Here is a 23,724-nt window from a genome sequence, read left to right as displayed (position 1 = left end):
GATCGGCTCCGATTCCGATCTTTGAGATCGGATCGGGACATCCCTAGTTAAGGGCCTTGCTCAAGGGCCCAACAGTTGCAAACTGGCAGTGGTGGGGCTTGAACAAGCGACCTTTCGATTACTAGTCCAGTACCTTAACTGTTACAACTGCCCTGTCATATTAACATAGTCAATGAAAAAGGGCCGCCTGGAACTAGAATGTGGCCCAGCCGAACTGTGAGTAATTTACGATAGTTATACCCAACACAGAGTGCACAATTGGTTGAGAAGTGATCAACTGTTTGGACTAGATATGGAGACCACCAGTCCTGTTTAATTGTCTTTATCACTTCTTTTCTACGTACATGTGTTGGACTGTGTGCTTCCTGTATTAGCAAATTTAGCAATGCTACTGGTGCCACATAATCTGTATTCTCTTCCCAATGGACACTGAGTAAGTGCACTGGCATCATCTTTAGCCTCCTGATCCACAAAATTCTAGTAACTAAAAAACTATTTGTTTTTTGTCCTGAACATTAGAAAATGGGCAATTAGCTTGCAAGTTGAACTGCATTTAATAGGTCAAATATTGTTCCCCCATGTGAAATTTAAGTACCATCTGCTCTCACAAATCCCCTTCGTGCCGAAATTGGGCCATACAGTGGGGCCAAAAAGTATTTAGTCAGCCACTGATTGTGCAAGTTCTCCTACTTAGAAAAATGAGAGAGGTCTGTAATTATCATAGGTACACTTCAACTATGAGAGACAAAATGAGAAAAAAAATCCAGGAAATCACATTGTAGGATTTTTAAAGTATGTATTTGTAAATTATGGTGGAAAATAAGTATTTGGTCATCCACAAACAAGCAAGATTTTTGGCTCTCACAGACCTGTAACTTCTTCTTTAAGAAGCTCCTTGTCCTCCACTCATTACCTGTATTAATGGCACCTGTTTGACCTCGTTATCTGTATAAAAGACACCTGCCCACAGGTTCAAACAGTCAGACTCCAAACTCAACCATTGCCAAGACCAAAGAGCTGTCGAAGGACACCAGGAAGAAAATTGTAGACCTGCACCAGGCTGGGAAGAGTGAATTTACAATAGGCAAGCAGGTTGGTGTGAATAAATCAACTGTGGGAGCAATTGTAAGAAAATGGAAGACATACAAGACCATTGATAATCTCCCTCCATCTGGGGTCCCACGCAAGATCTCATCCCGTGGGGTCAAAATGATCATGAGAACGGTGAGCAAAAATCCCAGAACTACACGGAGGGACCTGATGAATGACCTGCAGAAAGCTGGGACCAAAGTAACAAAGGCTACCATCAGTAACACTACGCCGAGAGGGACTCAAATCCTGCAGTGCCAGGCGTGTCCCCCTGCTTAAGCCAGTACATGTCCAGGCCCGTCTGAAGTTTGCCAGAAAGCATATGGATGATCCAAAAGAGGATTGGGAGAATATCATGTGGTCAGATGAAACCAAAATGGAACTTTTTGGTAAAAACTCAAGTCGTCGTGTTTGGAGGAAGAAGAATGCTGAGTTGCATCCCAAGAACACCATACCTACTGTGAAGCATGGGGGTGGAAACATCATGCTTTGGGGCTGTTTTTCTGCAAAGGGGACAGGATGACTGATCCATGTTAAGGGAAGAATGAACGGGGCCATGTATCGTGAGATTTTAAGCCAAAACCTCCTTCCATCAGTGAGAGCATTGAAGATGGAACGTGGCTGGGTCTTCCAGCATGACAATGATCCCAAACACACCGCTCGGGCAACGAAGGAGTGGCTCCGTAAAAAGCATTTCAAGGTCCTGGAGTCTCCAGACCTCAACCCCATAGAAAATTTGTGGAGGGAGTTGAAAGTCCGTGTTGTTCAGCGACAGCTCCAAAACATCACTGCTCTAGAGGAACACAAATAAATAAATTACAAATAAATTTTTTAAAAATCCTACAATGTGATCTCCTGGATTTTTTTTCTCATTTTGTCTCTCATAGTTGAAGTGTACCTATGATGAAAATTACAGACCTCTCTCATCTTTCTAAGTAGGAGAACTTGCACAATCAGTGGCTGACTAAATACGTTTTGGCCCCACTGTAACTGTAACATACACAATGAGCATAGACAGAGTCTGCAAAAATTGTTACTCGTTTCCCTTCGGATGCCAATTGACAAGCAGTAGTCAACGCTTTTATTTTTGTCAATTGAGCTGAACAGGGCTGTGAAACAGCCACCTTAAAAAATTTTTGAAATTAATCATCATTAGAGCTGTATTGGATCAAAGCATATCCAGCCAAATTATCCTGAAACATGACCCATCCACAAACAAAACGTGGTCACTTTTAGAAAGAGGTTCACTGTACAAAATTTGGCCTTGGCTTGAGAAAGTTTGTGGTTAACATTTCACAATCATGTGGTGTTCCTTAATCGGGAATATTTGCTCAGCTGGGTTCACCCTGGAATATAATCTGCCTCATCATTCCATACTAATTGGTCCTTCAGGTTTTGTTGACCTGCACTATGTATCAGTCTTCTTAATGGTGATGTTTTTAATGCAAAATCACATATCCACTGACTGCTATATCCTGCCATGTGTAAAATGTCAACATTTCAGATACTGTTGTTGGTCTGGGAGCGCTTTGTACTGCCTTAATGTCTAATTGCATAATAGACTTAATTTCCTCTTAGTCATTTACCCAGATAATCTACTTCCCTGGCACAAACCTGCAACTTATCATTGTTCATTTAGTGTCCTTTTTCTGCTAAAGCTGTTAACACAATAAGGGAATCTTTTTGACATTGTTCTTTCAGAGAACTCCTGATTTCACCAACCCATCTACAGAAGGTCTTATCCTTTCATATGCAGCTACACTGAGTGTGTTTTGCTTTTGGAATAGAAGTCTTACATTAGGTTTTATTTAAATTTGTACTTCTCCTGCTGACTTTACTAGTCCCACATCAGTTATCTTAAACTTGTTTTAACAGTTCTTCATGTTTATTGCTTAAAACATGTTGAGTTGCAATGTTTATCCTGTCTACCAGAACCTTCTCTGCCATTGCTATGTCCATTGACTTCATGGCTATCTTGTAATATGCTCCATCTAATGATCTTTGAATGTATGTGTTGTCTGTCTTCATCCAGTTTATTTCTTTGCTTGCTTTCATTGGGTCCTAGGTCTTTTGGTTGATGGTCCCTAGATACCATTAATGAAACATGTGAATGCAGAAGCAAAGTGCAGTGCAGATCATCAATTACATCTTTCACGTCGGGTCTGATTGCTTGTAACTGGGTCTCATTTTAGATTGTGGTCCAAATCATTTCCCATACATACATCGACAAGTCCATCAATACTTCATCAGGGGTACATTTAATGTTTGCATTTAGGTTACATAATACGTACATCTCTTCCCAATAGGTTCATTGTGCATGTTTCTGAATATAGCAAGGGCATGATAATTCTTTGGGTGTCGTCAATGGTCAGCTCTAGCAGCTCAGTGAATTGTAATGCCTGTTTCCCCAGAGAAGCCTTAGGTCCCGTCCTTTTTTAATGGATGGGGGAGGTGAGCTCCTTCTGGGCCTATCACTGAGTGAGTAGACCCAGAAGCCAACAGAAAAGGAAGTGTTTGCTGACCATTAATTGTAACTTGTACTTTGGGCTCCTTTACCACTGAGGTTGAGGTTACCAATTGCTAAAACTCCCCCTTTGGCTCTCTGGGCAGCTTTAATACCATTATTGATTGTATGCTTCACCATTTGGGTATTTACGACTCAGATGTCCTGGTTGTCCACATGTCCAGCAATATGGTTGTGACCTGCGGTATTGTTGCCCTGGTTGTGGGTATGGCATCTGTTCACAATGTTGATCTGCTATTGGTTTTCATCTTGTGGTGGTGTATTGGCAGGGGGCATGCTGATTGGTCTGTGCATTCCCCCTCTTCCTCCGCCTCTTCCTCTGCTTCTTCCTCCCCTTCCACCATTGACATAAATGTTGATCTGTGGCATTATTGAAGTGGCAACTGAAACAGTCTGTGCTGTAGGCATAGTCTGTGGGTTATTATTTTGCATCTTGTTAGGCTGAGTCACAACAGCGGCTTGTGTGATCACACTGAATGAGGGTGTGGCAGGTGCTGACTGATTGTTGGAGGCTTGTCACTACTGTTGAACTATCACTGCAGCCTGATACATTACATCATCTTTTTTCTTTTCCTTTTCTTTCCTTCCATGCTCAGATAGTTGAGCTAATCCCAGTCTTGAGTTTCACCTTGTCTGTTTCTGTTGGCTGTGGCAAAAATACTTTCCATTCCTGCTTATCCTACAGTCTGGGACAGAATTGCCTTTACATCTCCAACTGCCAGTCTGTGTCCAGCAGTCTGTTCCTCAAATTCTGTAATCCAATTTTGGCCCCCATTATTCATAATTGGCAGTTGTTTAATTAGCCCTTTCAGATCCATAAATGACTATGGGACATAGAGGTGTCTCACGACTTTATACAATAATGGGAACTCTCTAGCCCCTTTCTGTTTTATTCGTTCAGATCAGCCGAGTTGAATTTCTCTCTCTTTATGAATTTCATCATGTTCTCCATCAGATTCTTCTTGGTCTTTGTGTTTTTCTTTTTGTGTGTGAGCATGTTGACTTTGTCCGTGCTTGCCTCATAAGTAACCAGATCGGGTGAGAAAGGCCCGATACTCAGGTGCGGCTCATTCCTTAGGGCGATCGGGCAACACACCACCAAAGGGTGACAGGGAAGAAATTTTTCTATCACAGCTGTGACTGTTCTGGACAGTCTCTTGCCTCTGAATATCGTTGTCCAATCAGCATCGAGTTGTTTCGTACAGTACCGCCCGGATTGCTCTACTCTCATGTTAAGGCTCTTTTTTTCGAACTGCAGGTGCTGCAATACAATCTGAATGAGTTCCGGGAGAGCACGCACTTACGTGCTTGCGTCACACGTAACCTGGTGTCGCGATTTCGTCACCATGACTACCATTACCTCCGTTCAGAGCAACTCCATCATGTCATTAATGCCCTTCAGTCATCGTAGTAATCAGGATAAATTAGGAACTAAAGAATTAGGGCCACCCAGACCAATTTTTAACATCAAGCAAGTATCTACAAAAGAGGGGAAATCATATAAGTTACAAGTAAATTACAAGTAAGTAATATAATTTTTAAATTGTGAATTGTGATTGCACTTATTGTATCTCCCCAATTGTTTAATTGTACTTCTTTAATCATTGCACATCAGCCCCGATGCCACTCTTTATTCTGAATCTGCTGCACCTAAAATAAAATGCTATCTGATGGACTGAATTAAATTGTTAGTGTGAAGGCTTTATTTAATTTTATGATTAATGGTAAAGCTGGTCTTTAGATTGATTTAGATTGACTTCCAGTTTAAATAGGCATTTTATATGGGCTGATTGATCTGAGTTCCCCACCTCTCTCTTGTCCTGCATAATTTTGGCCCTTAGCATCACTGACCCTTTCATCTGTATTTCTGCTTCAGTTAATTTAGATGTTAGCATGGGGTACATATTGGACATAGTTTTCAGTTCAAGGGCATTAGGTGTAGTTTTCTGATCAGGTGCATAGAGTGGTGGTCTATCTTTGTGGATATTGTTGATAATCGTTTGGCCTGTTTTTCAAAGGCCTGCAGAATTACTGTCTGTGTTGTCTTTGTGCTTGTGTTTTTGACTTCCCACTGAGACTAGCTCTGTATGTCTTTCCACCAGGAGGGGCTGTGTGTGTGTGTCTTTCCACTGAAAGGGGGTTTGTGTGACTGTGTATCTTTCCTTTAGGAGGAGCTGTGTGTGTCAGTGTTTTCCCACAGGGAGTGGTTCTGTGTGAATGTGTGTGTCTTTCCACTTGGAGGAGCTGTCACAACTGCATTTATTTTTCCAACTGTAGTAGCTTTTATTTCGGCAACTCTTTATAACAATCAGGTTTTCATGTATTTATTCTGTCAGTCAGTCCTCTTTCCCTAAACACCTTTCTTTCTTGTAATAAAATGTGTATTCTCAATTCTCTACACTGCCTTTCCTCATCATTAGGCACATTGGTTTAACTGGTCCCCACGTTAACTGTTCCAATGTCAGTGTAACCTCTAAAAGACTTTAAAAGCAATATCTGGGCATGCTCCTGATGAGATGGCGGATTGTGTCCTGGGGGATGTCCTCCCAGACATGGATCAGGGCATCAGTGAGCTCCTGAACAGTCTGTGGTGCGACTTGCCGGCGTCGGATGCACTAATACATAAAGTCCCAGAAGTTCTCAATTGGATTCAGGTCTGGGGAATGTGAGGGCCAGTCAATGGCATCAATGCTTTCATCGTCCAGGAACTGCCTACACACTCTGGCCACATGAGGTCGGGCATTATCCTGCACCAGGAGGAACCTAGGGCCACTGCACCAGTGTAAGGTCTGACAATGGCTCTGAGAATTTTATCTCTGTACCTAACAGCATTCAGGGTGCCGTTGGCTATCACGTGGAGGTTTGTGCGACCCTCCAAGGATATGCCTCCCCAGACCATCACTGACCCACCACTAAACCGGTCATGCTTATGATGTTGCAGGCAGTATAACATTCACCACAGCATCTCCAGACTCTTTCACGCATACCAGTGGCCCACTGTAGGTCACTTTGTAGGGCTCTGGCAGTGCTCCTCCTGTTCCTCCGTGCACAAAGGAGCAGATACCGGTCCTGCTGCTGGGTTGATGCCTGAGTCCTGTGTCGATGCCTGTGTCCTGTGTCCTGGTATCTCCTCCATGCTCTTGAGACTGTGCTGGAAGACACAGCAAATCTTCTTGCAACAGCACATATGGATGTGCCATCCTGGAGGAGCTGGACTACCTGTGCAACCTAAAAGGGCTGCAGTTACCGCCTCATGCTAACAGTAGTGAAAAGGACACTAGCACAACTCAAAACTAGAGAAGAATTGGTCAGGAAGGAAAAGGAGAGTATATTTGTCTATGGCCACCACCTGCAAAACCATTCCTTTTTTGGGGGTTGTCTTGCTGTTGCCTCTCTGGTGCACCTGTTGTCACTTTCATGTTGTCAGATTCATACATAACACTGATGAGATTTTGTGAGTTATTGAGAGCTGTTTGTATACAATCTAATTTTTAGGTTTGTTTTCATGTAGCTCAATCATTTATTTTTATTTGTTCTCTTTTTCCCCATTAACAGTGCAATCAAAGCTTTATATGACAGTGCTGGTTTGGTTTGCATGCAGATAATTTTAAAAACATTTCATCTTATTGGACAGGTCTGCCAAAAAGGTATATTTTCGCTCTCAGTAATTTTACAATTTTGTACCATCACAGTCCAAACTCTAATTACAACCAATTTAAAGTTTCTCAATGAAGTGACATTTACAGTAAAAGTTATGGATAATAGCATAGTTTTTTTTTCCCATTCTTTCTTTATTTATAAGGCCAATAAGGCTGGATGCAAGAGAGAGAGAGAGTAGTTCCAGCACACACACAAGTTTCTTCATCTTCTCAAAAAAGCCCAGATGGGATGTACAGTATGTGAGATGGTTGAGGTACATTCGCATTACATTTTGTCAGCTCCATAGTGTTCATCGTCAGGTTTGTTTGTCTTTTTTGTATGTGACTATAGCACTCTGGCTCCAAGTGGGTGTCAGTGCTTTACAGGCCCAGCTGATTTGTTTAGGTTGTCTCATAGGCCACTCCTCACTGAGCTGTGAGTACTGTAGATCCACCATCTTTGTATTGTGTATGTTGGTTGAGTCTGCCGACGGCTGTTTCTAGTGTAGTCTCTAAAAAGTTCTGCTTAAGGTCCTCTGTATTTGCTATAGCTAATGCAGGCTGATGTGCTGTATTCACCGAGCTTCACAGTCTTTTTTTGCAAGGACCTCTGGAAACACAGAGGTTTCACAGAGGTGAGTAGGATTTCCTGAAAAAGTCAGTGGCAGTTTGAGCTGCAGAAAGAGCTAAAATCCTTTGGAGGTATAATCTAATTGTCCATTAAAAATCCAAATCGCAACACTGCAAAAAAAAGCTGTAATTGTAACAACAGTTCCATCGCAAGGCTCAAAACACTGCAAGACCAGGGTGAGTTCCCAAAAAACAAATGACTGCCGACATTTTACATCAGCAAAAAGAGAAACGCAAGTGTGCAAACAAAAAAGCTTGATAGAACGAACTTACATCAAATCGCCGCTCATGAGGGGATGAATAGTTACCTGTATTACAGGATAGAGTCCTACACAGGAAAAAAAATGTTTAATGTAAATTTAATATTGTGATGATGGTAAGACGTAAGAAGACGTAAGACGTTTTTTTTTTCTTAAGAGAATAGCCCTTTTATTTAGGAAAAATAGTTCTTGTGTGAATTACAAGGGCATGAAAAAAGTACAGCAGATCCCTCACACTTATTAAACAAGTAAAAATTAACACATACAGTACATCACTATGTACAACACACTAAATAAAAATGTTGATTTTTATAAACTCATTTAAACTCTTACACAAAATGCATTATATGCTACATCCCTTCAAACACATCTCTCTTTACACAAACACTCTTGAAACAATTTAACCATTAATCCCATTTTAACCTTTATTACCTTTATTATTTTTTATGTACTGCCATACAGTAGCACAATTAATACAACAGCTGTAGGCTTTAGTAGGCAAAATCATATGATATCGTTTGCTATGGAGCACTGTGCTGATCAGGTACATCTCATTAGTTAGTCAGGTAGTGTTAACATAACGCAAGTACCTGTCCAACCTGTGCAACATTACGAGATTTTTTACTTCTAAAACTAAAGCAATTCATTTTTCACCCACAGAAGACATATTTGATTAGTCTCTCTGATCACGCAAACACGCACGTATAATGTTATCCAGTTTAGTCTAAAAAAGGACCGTTGGCTGGCAAACTTGAAAAAAGAGCTAACAGTGAAGATAAATCTGTGACAAAAACGTGCCGTTATAGGACGTGTTTGTGTGTCTTTAAGAGAGGTGTATGGTGGGAGATGCTCTGTTCACAATATTGCTTTTTATTATTATTAAATGCAAATAACAAGCAAACATAGAACATAGTTATACAGTAAAAAGTAAGACATAAGTTCAAATATTAATAATTCAACAGAGAGAGAGAGAGAGAGAGAGAGAGAGAGAGAGAGAGAGAGAGAGAGAGAGAGAGAGAGAGAGAGAAAAGAAATAAAACAAGACAACAAACAAAAAATAATACCACTTGGAATTCAGATAAAACTGAAAAGCTTTAACAATGTAATAGATCTACAGTACAACACTTCTTATTTTGCTTCTGTCAAAAATTCACCAATGTATCTATATAGTTACATAGATCCGTGCTAACAAAGGTCATGTATGAAGGTGTTTTTTTTTTTTTTTTGGCAAATTTCATTTTATGTATATAAAATTTAGCTAAAATTATGATCAGCTTAATTACAAAGCACTCTTCGGGGTTAAATAAAGGGTTATTTAAATATTTCAGGGTTTTAAATAAATAAAACATGTTGGTCTCTGAGAGGAATTTCCTTACCACACTTTCTTTTTAAGTCTAAGAAGAGATCAACCCAGAAAGAATAGGAAAATACACAGTCAAAAAATAAGTGTTCAATGGATTCTGTAGCACCTTTACAGAAAACACACATCACTCACATAAAATGTACTCAAAACTGAATATACAGGGTAGCATTTGTGTAAATTTTTATAAATCAGCTCTTTTATTGTTATTATGAACATATTTGTAGAGGAGAGTCCAAATTGAGCTGCTATTTTTCCTTTGTTTAGCTGACCACTGGGAGGTTATTAATGGAGTGGATTTACGAGATAAGAGCTGCCTTATGAAATTATTCTTATCTACTATTTCAACCCCATTCAAAGAAATAACAGTTATGTAAAGAAAAATCTTTTGTAAGACAATAAGACAAAATGGACCATCCATCCAGTTATAAGCAACAAGTCCAAAAGCCAGGGTCTGTCATGGTATGGGGCTGTGTCAGTGCCCTTGGCAAAGGTCATTAACACTTCTGTGATGGCAGCATCAATGCAGAAAATTACATTAAGATCTTAGAGCAACATATGCTGCTTTCAAGACGTCATCTTTTCCACGGACTTTCATGCATTTTTCAACGAGACAATGCAAAACCACATGCTGCACACATTACAAAGGCATGGCTGCGGAAGAAGAGGGTACGGGTACTGGACTGGCCTGCCTGCAGTCCTGACCTCTACCCAATAGAGAATGTGTGGAGAATTTTGAAACAAAAAATGTTCTTTACACGCTCCCTTAGTTTGTCAACACATATGAACCTCGCATTTAACTTAAGAAATAACTAAAAATTAACAAAATAACTTTTTAAAATATAATTGATTTTTGTTTGCTCCTCGTTTACTGTAGAGTCCATTTTATTCACTTTTGGATGTTTGTTTGCCGAGAACGATACGGTGGTGTACAGCGTCCAGTACGGGAATCACTTAACCATATTGTTTAATTCTTTGCAGATAGAACAAATGTATGGTCATCAGATATGCTTGACAAATATATCAGAACAGGGGACTCATCGTCACATTATTATAACTTTTTGCTCTCTCTTCTCAACTCTTGTGCTTGATTTACCCTGTCTTTTATATATATATATACTGACATAACTCCGGCAATTTTTTTCACGAGTCGAGTTCTATCAATTTCTGTATGTTATTTGATTTTTGATCTTGAAACGAAAAACGAAAAAACCAAAGGTAAACGAACCCTATTGTTACTTTTCCTGATTCCCGCTTTAACTTTGCTCCACGGGCAAAACGAACGGGACCTGGCCACCGCTCTGTGGTGATACCCAATTTAATTATGTTTCCTATTTGTAAGGAAAGCGAGTCACACGAGGTATTATTTCATGCCTTACAAGGGTGCAATTCTCTTTTCTCTCATGCTCGAACTAGCATGTAGCAACATACAGAAGACATACTGATCAGCCATAACATTAAAACCACCTCCTTGTTTCTACACTCACTATCCATTTTATCAGCTTCACTTACCATATAGGAGCACTTTGTAGTTCTACAATTATTGACTGTAGTCCATCTGTTTCTCTGCATGCTTTGTTAGCCCCCTTTCATGCTGTTCTTCAATTGTCAGGACTGTCCCAGGGCCACTAAAGAGATGGTAGTATTTGGGTGGCGGATCATTCTCAACACTGCAGTGACACTGACATGGTGGTGGTGTGTTAGTGTGTGTGTTGTGCTGGTATGAGTGGATAAGACACAGCAATGCTGATGGAGTTTTCAAACACCTCACTGTCACTGCTGGACTGAGAATAGTCCACCAACCAAAAATACCCAGCCAACAGCACCCCGTGGGCAGCGTCCTGTGACCACTGATGACGGTCTAGAAGATGACCAACTCAATCAGCAGCAATAGATGAGTGATCGTCTCTGATTGATAGATGAGTGATCCCAGCAGCACTGCTGTGTCTGATCCACTCATACCAGCACAACACACACTAACACACCACCACCATGTCAGTGTCACTGCAGTGCTGAGAATGATCCACCACCTAAATAATACCTGCTCTGTGGTGGTCCTGGGAGAGTCCTGACAATTGAAGAACAAAGTGAAAGCAGGCTAAAAGGTATGTAGAGAAATAGATGGACTACAGTCAGTAATTGTAGAACTACAAAGTGCTTTTATACGGTAAGTGGAGCTGATAAAATGGACAGTGAGTGTAGATACAAGGAGGTGGTATATACATGTACAGGTGTACAAAACAACGAAATTCTTTCTTCGGGTATCCCAGCTTGTTTGGAAGCTGGGGTCAGAGTGCAGGGTCAGCCATCGTAGGGCGTCCCTGGAGCAGAGAGGGTTAAGAGCCTTGCTCAAGGGCCCCACAGTGGCTGCATAGCAGAGCTGGGATTCGAACTCTCAACCTTTCAGTTGATAGCCCAAAGCCCTACCCACAAGGCTACCAGTGTATACTGAAGTATTCAGTGCTTTCCTGTTGCAGTGCAGCCAAACTTCTAAGATAAAGTAATTTTTAAAATAATATTTGAAAGTTGGAGAAGGAAATAATAAGTTTCTACACCAGGCAGAACAATAACTTACAATGCAAATGTTTTGCAAAGCTCATAAACATATAGCCTAATAAATACATTTTTAGTTAATGTACATGGGCGTAACTAGCCTAAATAGCTTATTGTCTAATTTAAATAGTTTGCTGGAATTTTGCAAATGTCAACTTGACAGGTTGATGACAGCATGGGTGTTGGTCCGTAGTTGTGTTTTATAACCAGTGGTGGATAAAGTACCTGAAAACCATACTTGAGTACAAATACCTTACCAGAAATTTACTTTGATAGAGGTTAGTCACCTCTTTGAATATTACTTAAGTAAAAGTCGTACAGTATTTGATGTTTAATGTACTTAAGTATCAAAAGTAATTGTCTGAAATTAAATGTACTTAAGTATTGAAAGTAGAAGTACAAGTAAATGCTGTTAATAAAAACACAAGCAGCTAGAATTTTGAAAAATATAAAGATTGTTCTTTTAAGCCTGTAAACCACCTTCAAAATGAAGCCTACCCTACACCTACAGAAAAACAAAAAATACCTTTTCTTCCTTCGCTCTGAATCATGATTACAATCACCTGTTGACATCACCTGTTTGAAATCACGTCATCATTTAGTTTTTTTTTTTACCTCATTACTAACCCTAAATTGCCCCGTCTCAACTTTTTTGGAATGTGTTGTAGGCGTAAAAATGCATGTATATGTATATTAACAATTGAAATGAGGTTGACCAAAAAAAAATTGAAATACAGTATATTGGGTTCATTTGAAGCTAAATTCAAGAGAGTTTAACAAAACATAAGGCACTTTTAAAGATGTGCATTTTTCCAAATACCATGAATCTTTTAGAAACTGAGTTTTGCACTGAATTAATTCCAACAAAATGAAGTGGAACGATATATCTGTGATTTGAATGTAATCGAAAATGTTAGCTAGATATCTGAACAATCCTAATGCCAATTATTAGAAATTAAAAAACTATAATGCTGTGGCTTTATTAATCATTCGTAACTTACATTATCGTGTTTCTTGAGGTTGGATGGGGAGTTCTGAAATGCAAATGTATTCATCGCTTTTTTTACTTGTTTGCACTTGCGCATTAATATGCTTAACCATTGATCTAACTTACAAGCGCAGATCACAGATTCGCCAAACCTGTTTGCTTTTAGTCTCTTACATCATTTAGCTACCCGTCACGAACGGGGGGTTAGGCGAGACAACGAGGGCGGACACACACGCAGAGATGTAAACAAAAACTATATATTTATTAATCACAAAAGACAAGACCAACAAAGCAGGGCTAAACTAAACCAAACACAGCTAAATAATGACAAACTGGCTAACTAAGGAAAACATGGCTAAACAAAAGCAAACATGGCAAACTTAGATTAACTAAACATGAACAGAATCACAACATACAGGGGTTGGACAAAATAACTGAAACACCTGGTTTTAGACCACAATAATTTATTAGTATGGTTTAGGGCCTCCTTTTGCGGCCAATACAGCGTCAATTCGTCTTGGAAATGACATATACAAGTCCTGCACAGTGGTCAGAGGGATTTTAAGCCATTCTTCTTGCAGGATAGTGGCCAGGTCACTACGTGATGCTGGTGGAGGAAAATGTTTCCTGACTCACTTCTCCAAAACACCCCAAAGTGGCTCAATAATTTTTAGATCTGGTGACTGTGCAGGCCATGGGAGATGTTCAACTTCACTTTCATGTTCATCAAACCAATCTTTCACCAGTCTTGCTGTGTGTATTGGTGCATTGTCACCCTGATACACGGCACCGCCATTGGATGCACATGGTCCTCCAGAATGGTTCGGTAGTCCTTGGCAGTGACGCGCCCATCTAGCACAAGTATTGGGCCGAGGGAATGCCATGATATGGCAGCCCAAACCATCACTGATCCACCCCCATGCTTCACTCTGGGCATGCAACAGTCTGGGTGGTACGCTTCTTTGGGGCTTCTCCACACCGTAACTCTCCCGGATGTGGGGAAAACAGTAAAGGTGGACTCATCAGAGAACAATACATGTTTCACATTGTCCACAGCCCAAGATTTGCGCTCCTTGCACCATTGAAACCGAAGTTTGGCATTGGCACGAGTGACCAAAGGTTTGGCTATAGCAGCCCGGCCGTGTATATTGACCCTGTGGAGCTCCCGACGGACAGTTCTGGTGGAAACAGGAGAGTTGAGGTGCACATTTAATTCTGCCGTGATTTGGGCAGCCGTGGTTTTATGTTTTTTGGATACAATCCGGGTTAGCACCCGAACATCCCTTTCAGACAGCTTCCTCTTGCGTCCACAGTTAATCCTGTTGGATGTGGTTTGTCCTTCTTGGTGGTATGCTGACATTACCCTGGATACCGTGGCTCTTGATACATCACAAAGACTTGCTGTCTTGGTCACAGATGCGCCAGCAAGACGTGCACCAACAATTTGTCCTCTTTTGAACTCTGGTATGTCACCCATAATGTTGTGTGCATTGCAATATTTTGAGCAAAACTGTGCTCTTACCCTGCTAATTGAACCTTCACACTCTGCTCTTACTGGTGCAATGTGCAATTAATGAAGATTGGCCACCAGACTGGTCCAATTTAGCCATGAAACCTACCACACTAAAATGACAGGTGTTTCAGTTATTTTGTCCAACCCCTGTACCTTAAAACATGCAGCAAGGAACATGGCACAAGGAAACATGGCTTGAAAAGACAAAATAACCTGGCCTGAAGGACAAAACGGCCCGCTGAGTCAAAACACAACAACATTTACAAATCAAACAAAAGCTGACAACACAACCACATTAAGGTAGAACACGAATTCAATAACCACAACACAACCACATTAAGGTAGAACACGAATTCAATAACCACAACACAACCACATTAAGGTAGAACACGAATTCAATAACCACAACACAACCACATTAAGGTAGAACACGAATTCAATAACCACAACACAACCACATTAAGGTAGAACGCGAATTTAATAACCACAACACAACCACATTAAGGTAGAACGCGAATTTAATAACCACAACACAACCACATTAAGGTAGAACGCGAATTTAATAACCACAACACAACCACATTAAGGTAGAACGCGAATTCAATAACCACAACACAACCACATTAAGGTAGAACACGAATTTAATAACCACAACACAACACATTAAGGTAGAACGTGAATTTAATAACCACAACACAACCACATTAAGGTAAAAAGCGAATTTAATAACCACAACACAACACATTAAGGTAGAACGCGAATTTAATAACCACAACACAACACATTAAGGTAGAACGCGAATTTAATAACCACAACACAACACATTAAGGTAAAAAGCGAATTTAATAACCACAACACAACACATTAAGGTAAAAAGCGCATTTAATAACCACAACACAACACATTAAGGTAAAAAGCGAATTTAATAACCACAACACAACACATTAAGGTAAAAAGCGAATTTAATAACCACAACACAACACATTAAGGTAAAAAGCGAATTTAATAACCACAACACATTAAGGTAGAACGCGAATTTAATAACCACAACACAACACATTGCCACAACGGAAATGCTCCCGGCTTTTAGGGGCGCTCTATAATTTTTTATCTTTATGACTATTGCACCAGAAGAAGCAAGAATCACACACTGAAGATGCTAAATTAAGAGGAGTGGAGATAAGTTAACGTTCTGTAAAATAATTCGAATCAAAAGTAAGTTTTTGGTTTTAAACATCATTAAACAGTTTAACATGTTCTGCCCCTTTTGTGGTTACAACATTGGAACCGTTATTGCATACTGCAGTTCTTGTGGGAGGAATTTAGAGTTTCTGGCAGAAGTTGAAGAAAACGGTAAGTTTCTTTATTCTAATGTATTAAATATATGTGTATTGAGATTTGAATGCAAACTTTTAGCAGCCATCATAGGATAATAATAATTTCACTGCCTTTGGTAGTGATAACAATGTTTTTTAAATAAGACAATAGCGTTTTATGTATTTACTATCTTTTGAATGTTTGGACTCCAGTAAGGCTCGGTCACATAATTTAAAGATTTATCGTTGGACCACATAGCTACCTACCTCAAGTCAGCAAGAAGCTGTATCCAGTTTAATTGATAGTGTTAGAGGTTAAATGTTAAATATGTAAAATCTTTGCAGAATAGAGCTCTGGCTTTATTCTGTATGGTTACATTAATAAAGTTGGCGGGTTTTGAACTGCTGGCTTATCTTGGCCAAATATTTTCTTTAAATATAAATTATTTTGTCTTATAGGGTCAGCATCTGAAGATGCTTCTGAGGAAGACCTAATTCGGAGGTACTTTAACGAGGGCCATACCTATGATTTAATCTTGGATTTTCTTCGAACAAGGCACAGCATTACCATGAGCCTTAGTTCTTTAAAAACAAAATTAAAGGCATTATCTCTGTACAGACGTAAGAATTATTCCCCTTTGCAAACTGTACGTGCTGCAATACTACAAGAGCTAAAAGGACCTGGTCAACACTATGGATACCGTTCAATGTGGCAAATATTAAAGCAAAAATATGCCTTAACAGTGAGAAGACAGGCTGTTATGGTCATGTTATCAAGCCTTGACCCATCAGGAGTCCAGCTGCGTTCGCAAAGAAGACTAGTAAGAAGAGTCTACCACGCTCTTGGGCCAAACCACATCTGGCACGTGGATGGCTATGATAAACTTAAGCCATATGGCCTAGCCATTAGTGGGTGTATTGATGGCTACTCCCGAAAGGTTATGTGGCTTGTATGTGGAGCAACTAACAATGACCCTGGGGTTATAGCACAGAACTACGTACAATGTGTACAAATGTTTGGAGTGGTACCAGTGCGTTTGCGCACAGACTGTGGCACAGAAAATGGAACAATGGTGGCAATCCACTGCACTTTAAGATCTGAACATTCTGATGATTTTGCAGGAGCTACAAGTCACATGTATGGCTCTTCACATTCAAACCAGCGAATTGAAAGCTGGTGGTCACACTTCAGGAAACAAAGGTATAATTTACAAGCATTTGTATATGCAATTAGTTAAATGCCACTAGTCTGAATTGTTTAATTAAAAAAAAGTCACAAATTTTTGTCATTATATGTTTAGGTCTCAGTTTTGGATGGATCTTTTGGGTGACCTAAAGGATGCACATCATTTTAATGGCAGCTTTGAGCACATGTGCTTATTACGGTTTGTGTTTTTGGGTGTGCTACAGAGGGACCTCGATGAATGTCGATTGATGTGGAACACTCACACTATCAGACCAGTTCTACAGTCCCGCTGCCCCTCTGGTAGACCAGATGCAATGTTTTACCTTCCTCACAGGTCTGCTACTGCTGTTTATTAATCGTTATAGATGGAATTTTTTCCACATGAATCCTATAAAATGTAGGTGATCCTGCAGGTTGTTTGATCCCACTTGTATAGGTAGTCTACATGTCCTTAAACACCTGATTAGTTAAACTGGACCCCTATGTGGTGCTAAAACAGTAGTGTATTCTCTATTACTGAAATGTTTACCAACCTCATTCATCAGAAAATCAGGGCCGTATTTCTTATTTACTTTGGCTGTACTGACTGAAACATATTTTAGGCCAGCACTCCTAATCTGAGAGGCATTATGAATACAGGCCCTTGTAACCAAGTTCATTAACACAAGACTTTAGATTTCTATGAATGTAATTTAAAATGGCTGTTTGATTCAAGTACTAGCACTACAGTAAAAATAAGTTAAAACTTTCATGTCTCAGGGTCCTATCTAAGCCACAAAAGGTTTGCTGTCCAATAAGGCAGATCAGTGATCAGCTGTTTAAAGACTGAGACAAATCAGTTAAACAAGTGGAGTATGTACTAGCTTGTTTGGAGTAAAAACTTGCTGCCACACTGGCCCTCACATTAAAAAAGTTACAAAACTTTAAAAATGAAAGTTCACCTGTGATTTAATAAACTCATTAGTGGTCATGATAGTGTTTTGGATATTTTTATTGTCCTGAGAACAGCATTATAATTATTGCAAGACATTGTAACTTGATTACACAATTTACATTCACAATGGTATTTTGCAACATGGACTTACTGTGTCCTGAGCTAACATTGTGCACACCAACTTAAATGAAAAGTGGGTAGCACTGTTGCCTCACAGCAAGAAGGTCCTGGGTTCGATCCCCAGGTGGGGCGGTCCAGGTCCTTTCCTTTCTGTGTTTGCATGTTCTCCCCTTGTCCGCGTGGGTTTCCTACGGGTGCTCTGGTTTTCTCTCATAGTCCAAAGACGTGCAAGTGAGATAAATTGGAGGCACAAAATTGTCCATGACTGTGTTTGATATTAAACTTGTGAACTGATGAATCTTGTGTAATGAGTAACTACCATGTTTATCATGAATGTAACCAAAGTGTAAAACATGTTAAAATTCTGATAAACAAACAAAAAATAATTTTTTTCTGTTCTTATTTCCTTTTTAGGTTTGGTGGAAGAGATTGTGGTTTTCCAGTCTCACAGGAGGAAGTAAGCCATTTTGTGACGGAACGGTCACTTACATTTTGATGACTTGCAGAGACGCAGTGGTTTGACTGAACCGGACAACTGGACGTCTGCCATGGAAAACTATTTAAGACTGAAGAGTCTTACCAATTTGTAATCCAAACAAACTTAAAATCAGACTAGGGTGGCATGGTGGCCAAGTGGGTAGCACTGTCGTCTGTCAGCAAGAAGGTCCTGGGTTCGTTCCCCTGGTGGGGCTGTCCTGGACCAGGACCGCCCCACCTGGAAATCGAACCCAGGACCTTTTAGCTACAAGGCGACACAGTGCTACCCACTTAGCCACTGTGCGGCCCAAGGAATCTTGTGTGATAAGTAACTATTGTTCCTGTCATTAATGTAACCAAAGTGTAAAACATGACGTTTAAATTCTAATAAACAAACAACAAAAATCAGAATACCCTGTGTAGTACAGCTGTTCCTTTTCAATGCTGATGAACAAACCTTTTTTTTTAAAACAATGTAAAAATGACAATTAAAGACTAAAATTGTGTTACCACAATTGTTAAATTTGGGTGATGCAGCAACTTGAACATTTTTTTTGCATGGTGGGAAAGACATTAATTTAAGAAATTAAATAAGTCCGAAACCTGGTGAGTTTTGAATTCCAAAGTCCATGTCTTGTTTGAACTGTTCATATGTCTTACAAAATGGTAACCTAATTGTATTCGAACAAGTACTCGCACCTGGAAAGCGTGATTTTGTATCGAACACAAGCTGTGGTTGTGGATAGATTGTAGATTGATTGATTGCATTTAATCCTGTGGCAAACATCAATATGTCCTTAAGAGAGATTTTTGTTTCTTGCTCTAAAAAAGAAGAAAAAAAAAACAACAATAAATTAAGTGTTGATAGATTTGTACTGCAAACAATGTTCTAGACAATGCAGCTTAAAATCTGAAGTAAATGCTAGTGTCACATTTGGAAATAAATATAAAAACCTTCAGTGTCGAGCAGGTAGTCTCTCCAGTATCCAAGAACTATGTTTTCCTCTTGTCTTCTAGAGCTACCCACTTCACTAAGCTCTAGCCTCTAAAGAGGATGCCGATAGTCTTTTTTCGCTGTAGCACATGTATTGTCTAAAGGTTGTAGTATGCTGTTCCAGAGCATGAATGACATCCAGTGATGCAAGTCCTTCCCTAAATCTGGAAAACAGTCAATTATATGCTAAAAGATGCAATAACAGATTAAGAGTTGGGAAATACAAATTAATATACAACTCATGAGGGATACGCTACCTTTGAATGGAAAAATGATTCCGATAAATGATGAACCACTGCATAAAATCTTTGATGATTATCTCCTTTTTCTCAATACTTCTGGGGTACTGAAAACACCCAGCAGTCTGCAGCAAACTGGAGTGCTTATTCGCTGAGCTCTGTAGTTCCTCCAATGTCTGTGCATTTGCTATCTATAGTAAAAATACAGCAGTTATTTAATCAAAATGATAGAAAGATTCTTGGTGAAAGGTTTCAGTTTCATGATCTAACAATACTTAAATTGGGCATGTTTAAGCACACAGTGGACTTTGAATTACATTAAGGGCACCTGGTCTTTTGGAAAAAAAAAAAAAAAAAAGATTTGACACATGCTTATGAGCAGTTCTTTATGACTGCTAGTATAGAATGTTATCTCTAGAAGAGACGACCTCATCTGGTCATCATTTATGTCTTTAATTGAGGCTGAATCTGTGGATGTTCCTTTACCAGCAAGGTAATAATAAAGGTTTTCTGAAAGAAAACGAGGGCCAGGGCCTCCATGAACTATTGAGACTGCGATCATCCTCCCAGCAAGAAAGTATTCATCATTCCTGGCAGCTGTAAATGGAATTTCGAAAAGTTATTTATTTTATTTTATATATATATATAATGGATCATGGATCCATTTATATAATTGATATAATTGATCATGGATCAATTTAAATATATCAGAATACTTAAGATCATCATGTTGCCCTATGTCAAAGAATAAATGTCCTTAAAGCGGGTATTTCAACATGAAAATGACCCAAAACATTTTGGTTACAGATGAACAAGATTGAGGTAATGGAGTGGCCAGCTCAATCCCTTGATTTCAATCCCATATAGAACTGGTGTTCTGACTTCTGAAACGCATTTTTTTAGGCAAAACCCAAAATTGCAGAAGAACTGTGGAATGTAGTCTAATCATCCTGGACTGGAATACCTGTTTAGAGGTGCCAGAAGTTGGTCGACTCCATGCAACACAGATCTCGGAAACAATCGTTCTTTTAACAAACAATTAGTTCAGTAATTTAAACAATTAGTTCAGTAATTTAAAGTGAGGTGAAACCTCAAACATTTTCAGTCTGTACATACATTTTTTGAGTTTTTAAAGAAAACTGCTGGCACTACTATTATTTTGAACAGCTTTCTGTAAAGGATTAACACAAACTGGCTAAATGTTGTTAATGTTCTGATGTAGAATTGAAAATGTAGTATTTTCAGTGCATTTGCATTTATGGGAATAAAAGTTATTATAACGATTTTGTGCTTTATTCACTTTTTTAAATTACTGCTATTTTATTGAACACCACTATATATATATATATATATATACAGTGTATCACAAAAGTGAGTACACCCCTCACATTTCTGCAAATATTTCATTATATCTTTTCATGGGACAACACTATAGACATGAAACTTGGATATAACTTAGAGTAGTCAGTGTACAACTTGTATAGCAGTGTAGATTTACTGTCTTCTGAAAATAACTCAACACACAGCCATTAATGTCTAAATGGCTGGCAACATAAGTGAGTACACCCCACAGTGAACATGTCCAAATTGTGCCCAAAGTGTCAATATTTTGTGTGACCACCATTATTATCCAGCACTGCCTTAACCCTCCTGGGCATGGAATTCACCAGAGCTGCACAGGTTGCTACTGGAATCCTCTTCCACTCCTCCATGATGACATCACGGAGCTGGTGGATGTTAGACACCTTGAACTCCTCCACCTTCCACTTGAGGATGCGCCACAGGTGCTCAATTGCGTTTAGTCCATCACCTTTACCTTCAGCTTCCTCAGCAAGGCAGTTGTCATCTTGGAGGTTGTGTTTGGGGTCGTTATCCTGTTGGAAAACTGCCATGAGGCCCAGTTTTCGAAGGGAGGGGATCATGCTCTGTTTCAGAATGTCACAGTACATGTTGGAATTCATGTTTCCCTCAATGAACTGCAGCTCCCCAGTGCCAGCAACACTCATGCAGCCCAAGACCATGATGCTACCACCACCATACTTGACTGTAGGCAAGATACAGTTGTCTTGGTACTTCTCACCAGGGCGCCGCCACACATGCTGGACACCATCTGAGCCAAACAAGTTTATCTTGGTCTCATCAGACCACAGGGCATTCCAGTAATCCATGTTCTTGGACTGCTTGTCTTCAGCAAACTGTTTGCTGGCTTTCTTGTGCGTCAGCTTCCTTCTGGGATGACGACCATGCAGACCGAGTTGATGCAGTGTGCGGCGTATGGTCTGAGCACTGACAGGCTGACCTCCCACGTCTTCAACCTCTGCAGCAATGCTGGCAGCACTCATGTGTCTATTTTTTAAAGCCAACCTCTGGATATGACGCCGAACACGTGGACTCAACTTCCTTGGTCGACCCTGGCGAAGCCTGTTCCGAGTGGAACCTGTCCTGGAAAACCGCTGTATGACCTTGGCCACCATGCTGTAGCTCAGTTTCAGGGTGTTAGCAATCTTCTTATAGCCCAGGCCATCTTTGTGGAGAGCAACAATTCTATTTCTCACATCCTCAGAGAGTTCTTTGCCATGAGGTGCCATGTTGAATATCCAGTGGCCAGTATGAGAGAATTGTACCCAAAACACCAAATTTAACAGCCCTGCTCCCCATTTACACCTGGGACCTTGACACATGACACCAGGGAGGGACAACGACACATTTGGGCACAATTTGGACATGTTCACTGTGGGGTGTACTCACTTATGTTGCCAGCTATTTAGACATTAATGGCTGTGTGTTGAGTTATTTTCAGAAGACAGTAAATCTACACTGCTATACAAGCTGTACACTGACTACTCTAAGTTATATCCAAGTTTCATGTCTATAGTGTTGTCCCATGAAAAGATATAATGAAATATTTGCAGAAATGTGAGGGGTGTACTCACTTTTGTGATACACTGTATACACTGCTCAAAAAAATAAAGGGAACACTAAAATAACACATCCTAGATCTCAATTAATGAAATATTCCAGTTGAAAATCTTTATTTATCACATAGTGGAATGCGTTGAATGTTGGCCACACAAACTACTGAGCCTCATTTTAACTTGTCTTGAGGAATTTCCACTGAAGTTGGATCAGCCTGTAATTGGATTTTCCACTTTGATTTTGAGTATGATTCCAAATCCAGACCTCCATGGGATAATAATTTTGATTTACATTGATCATTTTATGTTATTTTGTTCTCAACGCATTCCACTATGTGATAAATAAAGATTTTCAACTGGAATACTTCATTAATTGAGATCTAGGATGTGTTATTTTAGTGTTCCCTTTATTTTTTTGAGCAGTGTATATACACACACACATACAGTACATATACATACACATACATAAATACACACAGAAAAATAATTAAGAATGTGCCACTATAGTAATTGAGTACCGTCACTGTCAAAGGTGAGAAATTTTGCATTCTCTGGGCCATCAAAGATTCTTCGTGTTTTTAGGCAGTCCATCAGGAGGCTTAGAAATTCACGCTTGGGGCCACCTGTGTCCACTGCATCTTCACTCTGCCCCTCATCATCCGTGAATTTCACCAGCATGTCATGTACTGGATCATACGATGCTCTTTTAAAACCTCGTAATGCTCCATCCCACACATTAGCTCGATTTATGTTAAACTTGCTGCAAATAGTTCTTATAATCTGTGCTGAGATTTGACACAACATCTTCAGCAGTCACACCATCTGTGCTGTAAAATATGGCAGAATACATGGCAAAATAAGATGGTATTAATACATTTACAACATTTATGAATCAAACAACATATATTTTAAAAGATCTAAGATCTAATCTACGTTGAACAAATACTTGTCCATCTGTTGTTTTGGTTATTTTGTTAGCCCCCTATTA

The 23,724-nt window shown here is 39.6% G+C and overlaps 1 pseudogene; it reads right to left on the bottom strand.

The window, feature by feature from the left end:
• Positions 1-19,128: 19,128 nt before the first annotated feature.
• Positions 19,129-23,492, bottom strand: LOC134319918 (G2/M phase-specific E3 ubiquitin-protein ligase-like; annotated as a pseudogene).
• Between the last annotated feature and the right edge of the window lie 232 nt (positions 23,493-23,724).

This window comes from Trichomycterus rosablanca, chromosome 9, assembly GCF_030014385.1.
Source record: "Trichomycterus rosablanca isolate fTriRos1 chromosome 9, fTriRos1.hap1, whole genome shotgun sequence".
Classification (NCBI taxonomy): Eukaryota; Metazoa; Chordata; class Actinopteri; order Siluriformes; family Trichomycteridae; genus Trichomycterus; species Trichomycterus rosablanca.
The sequence above is the reverse complement of the archived record's forward strand: the minus strand, read 5'-3'. Positions and strand labels throughout refer to the sequence as shown.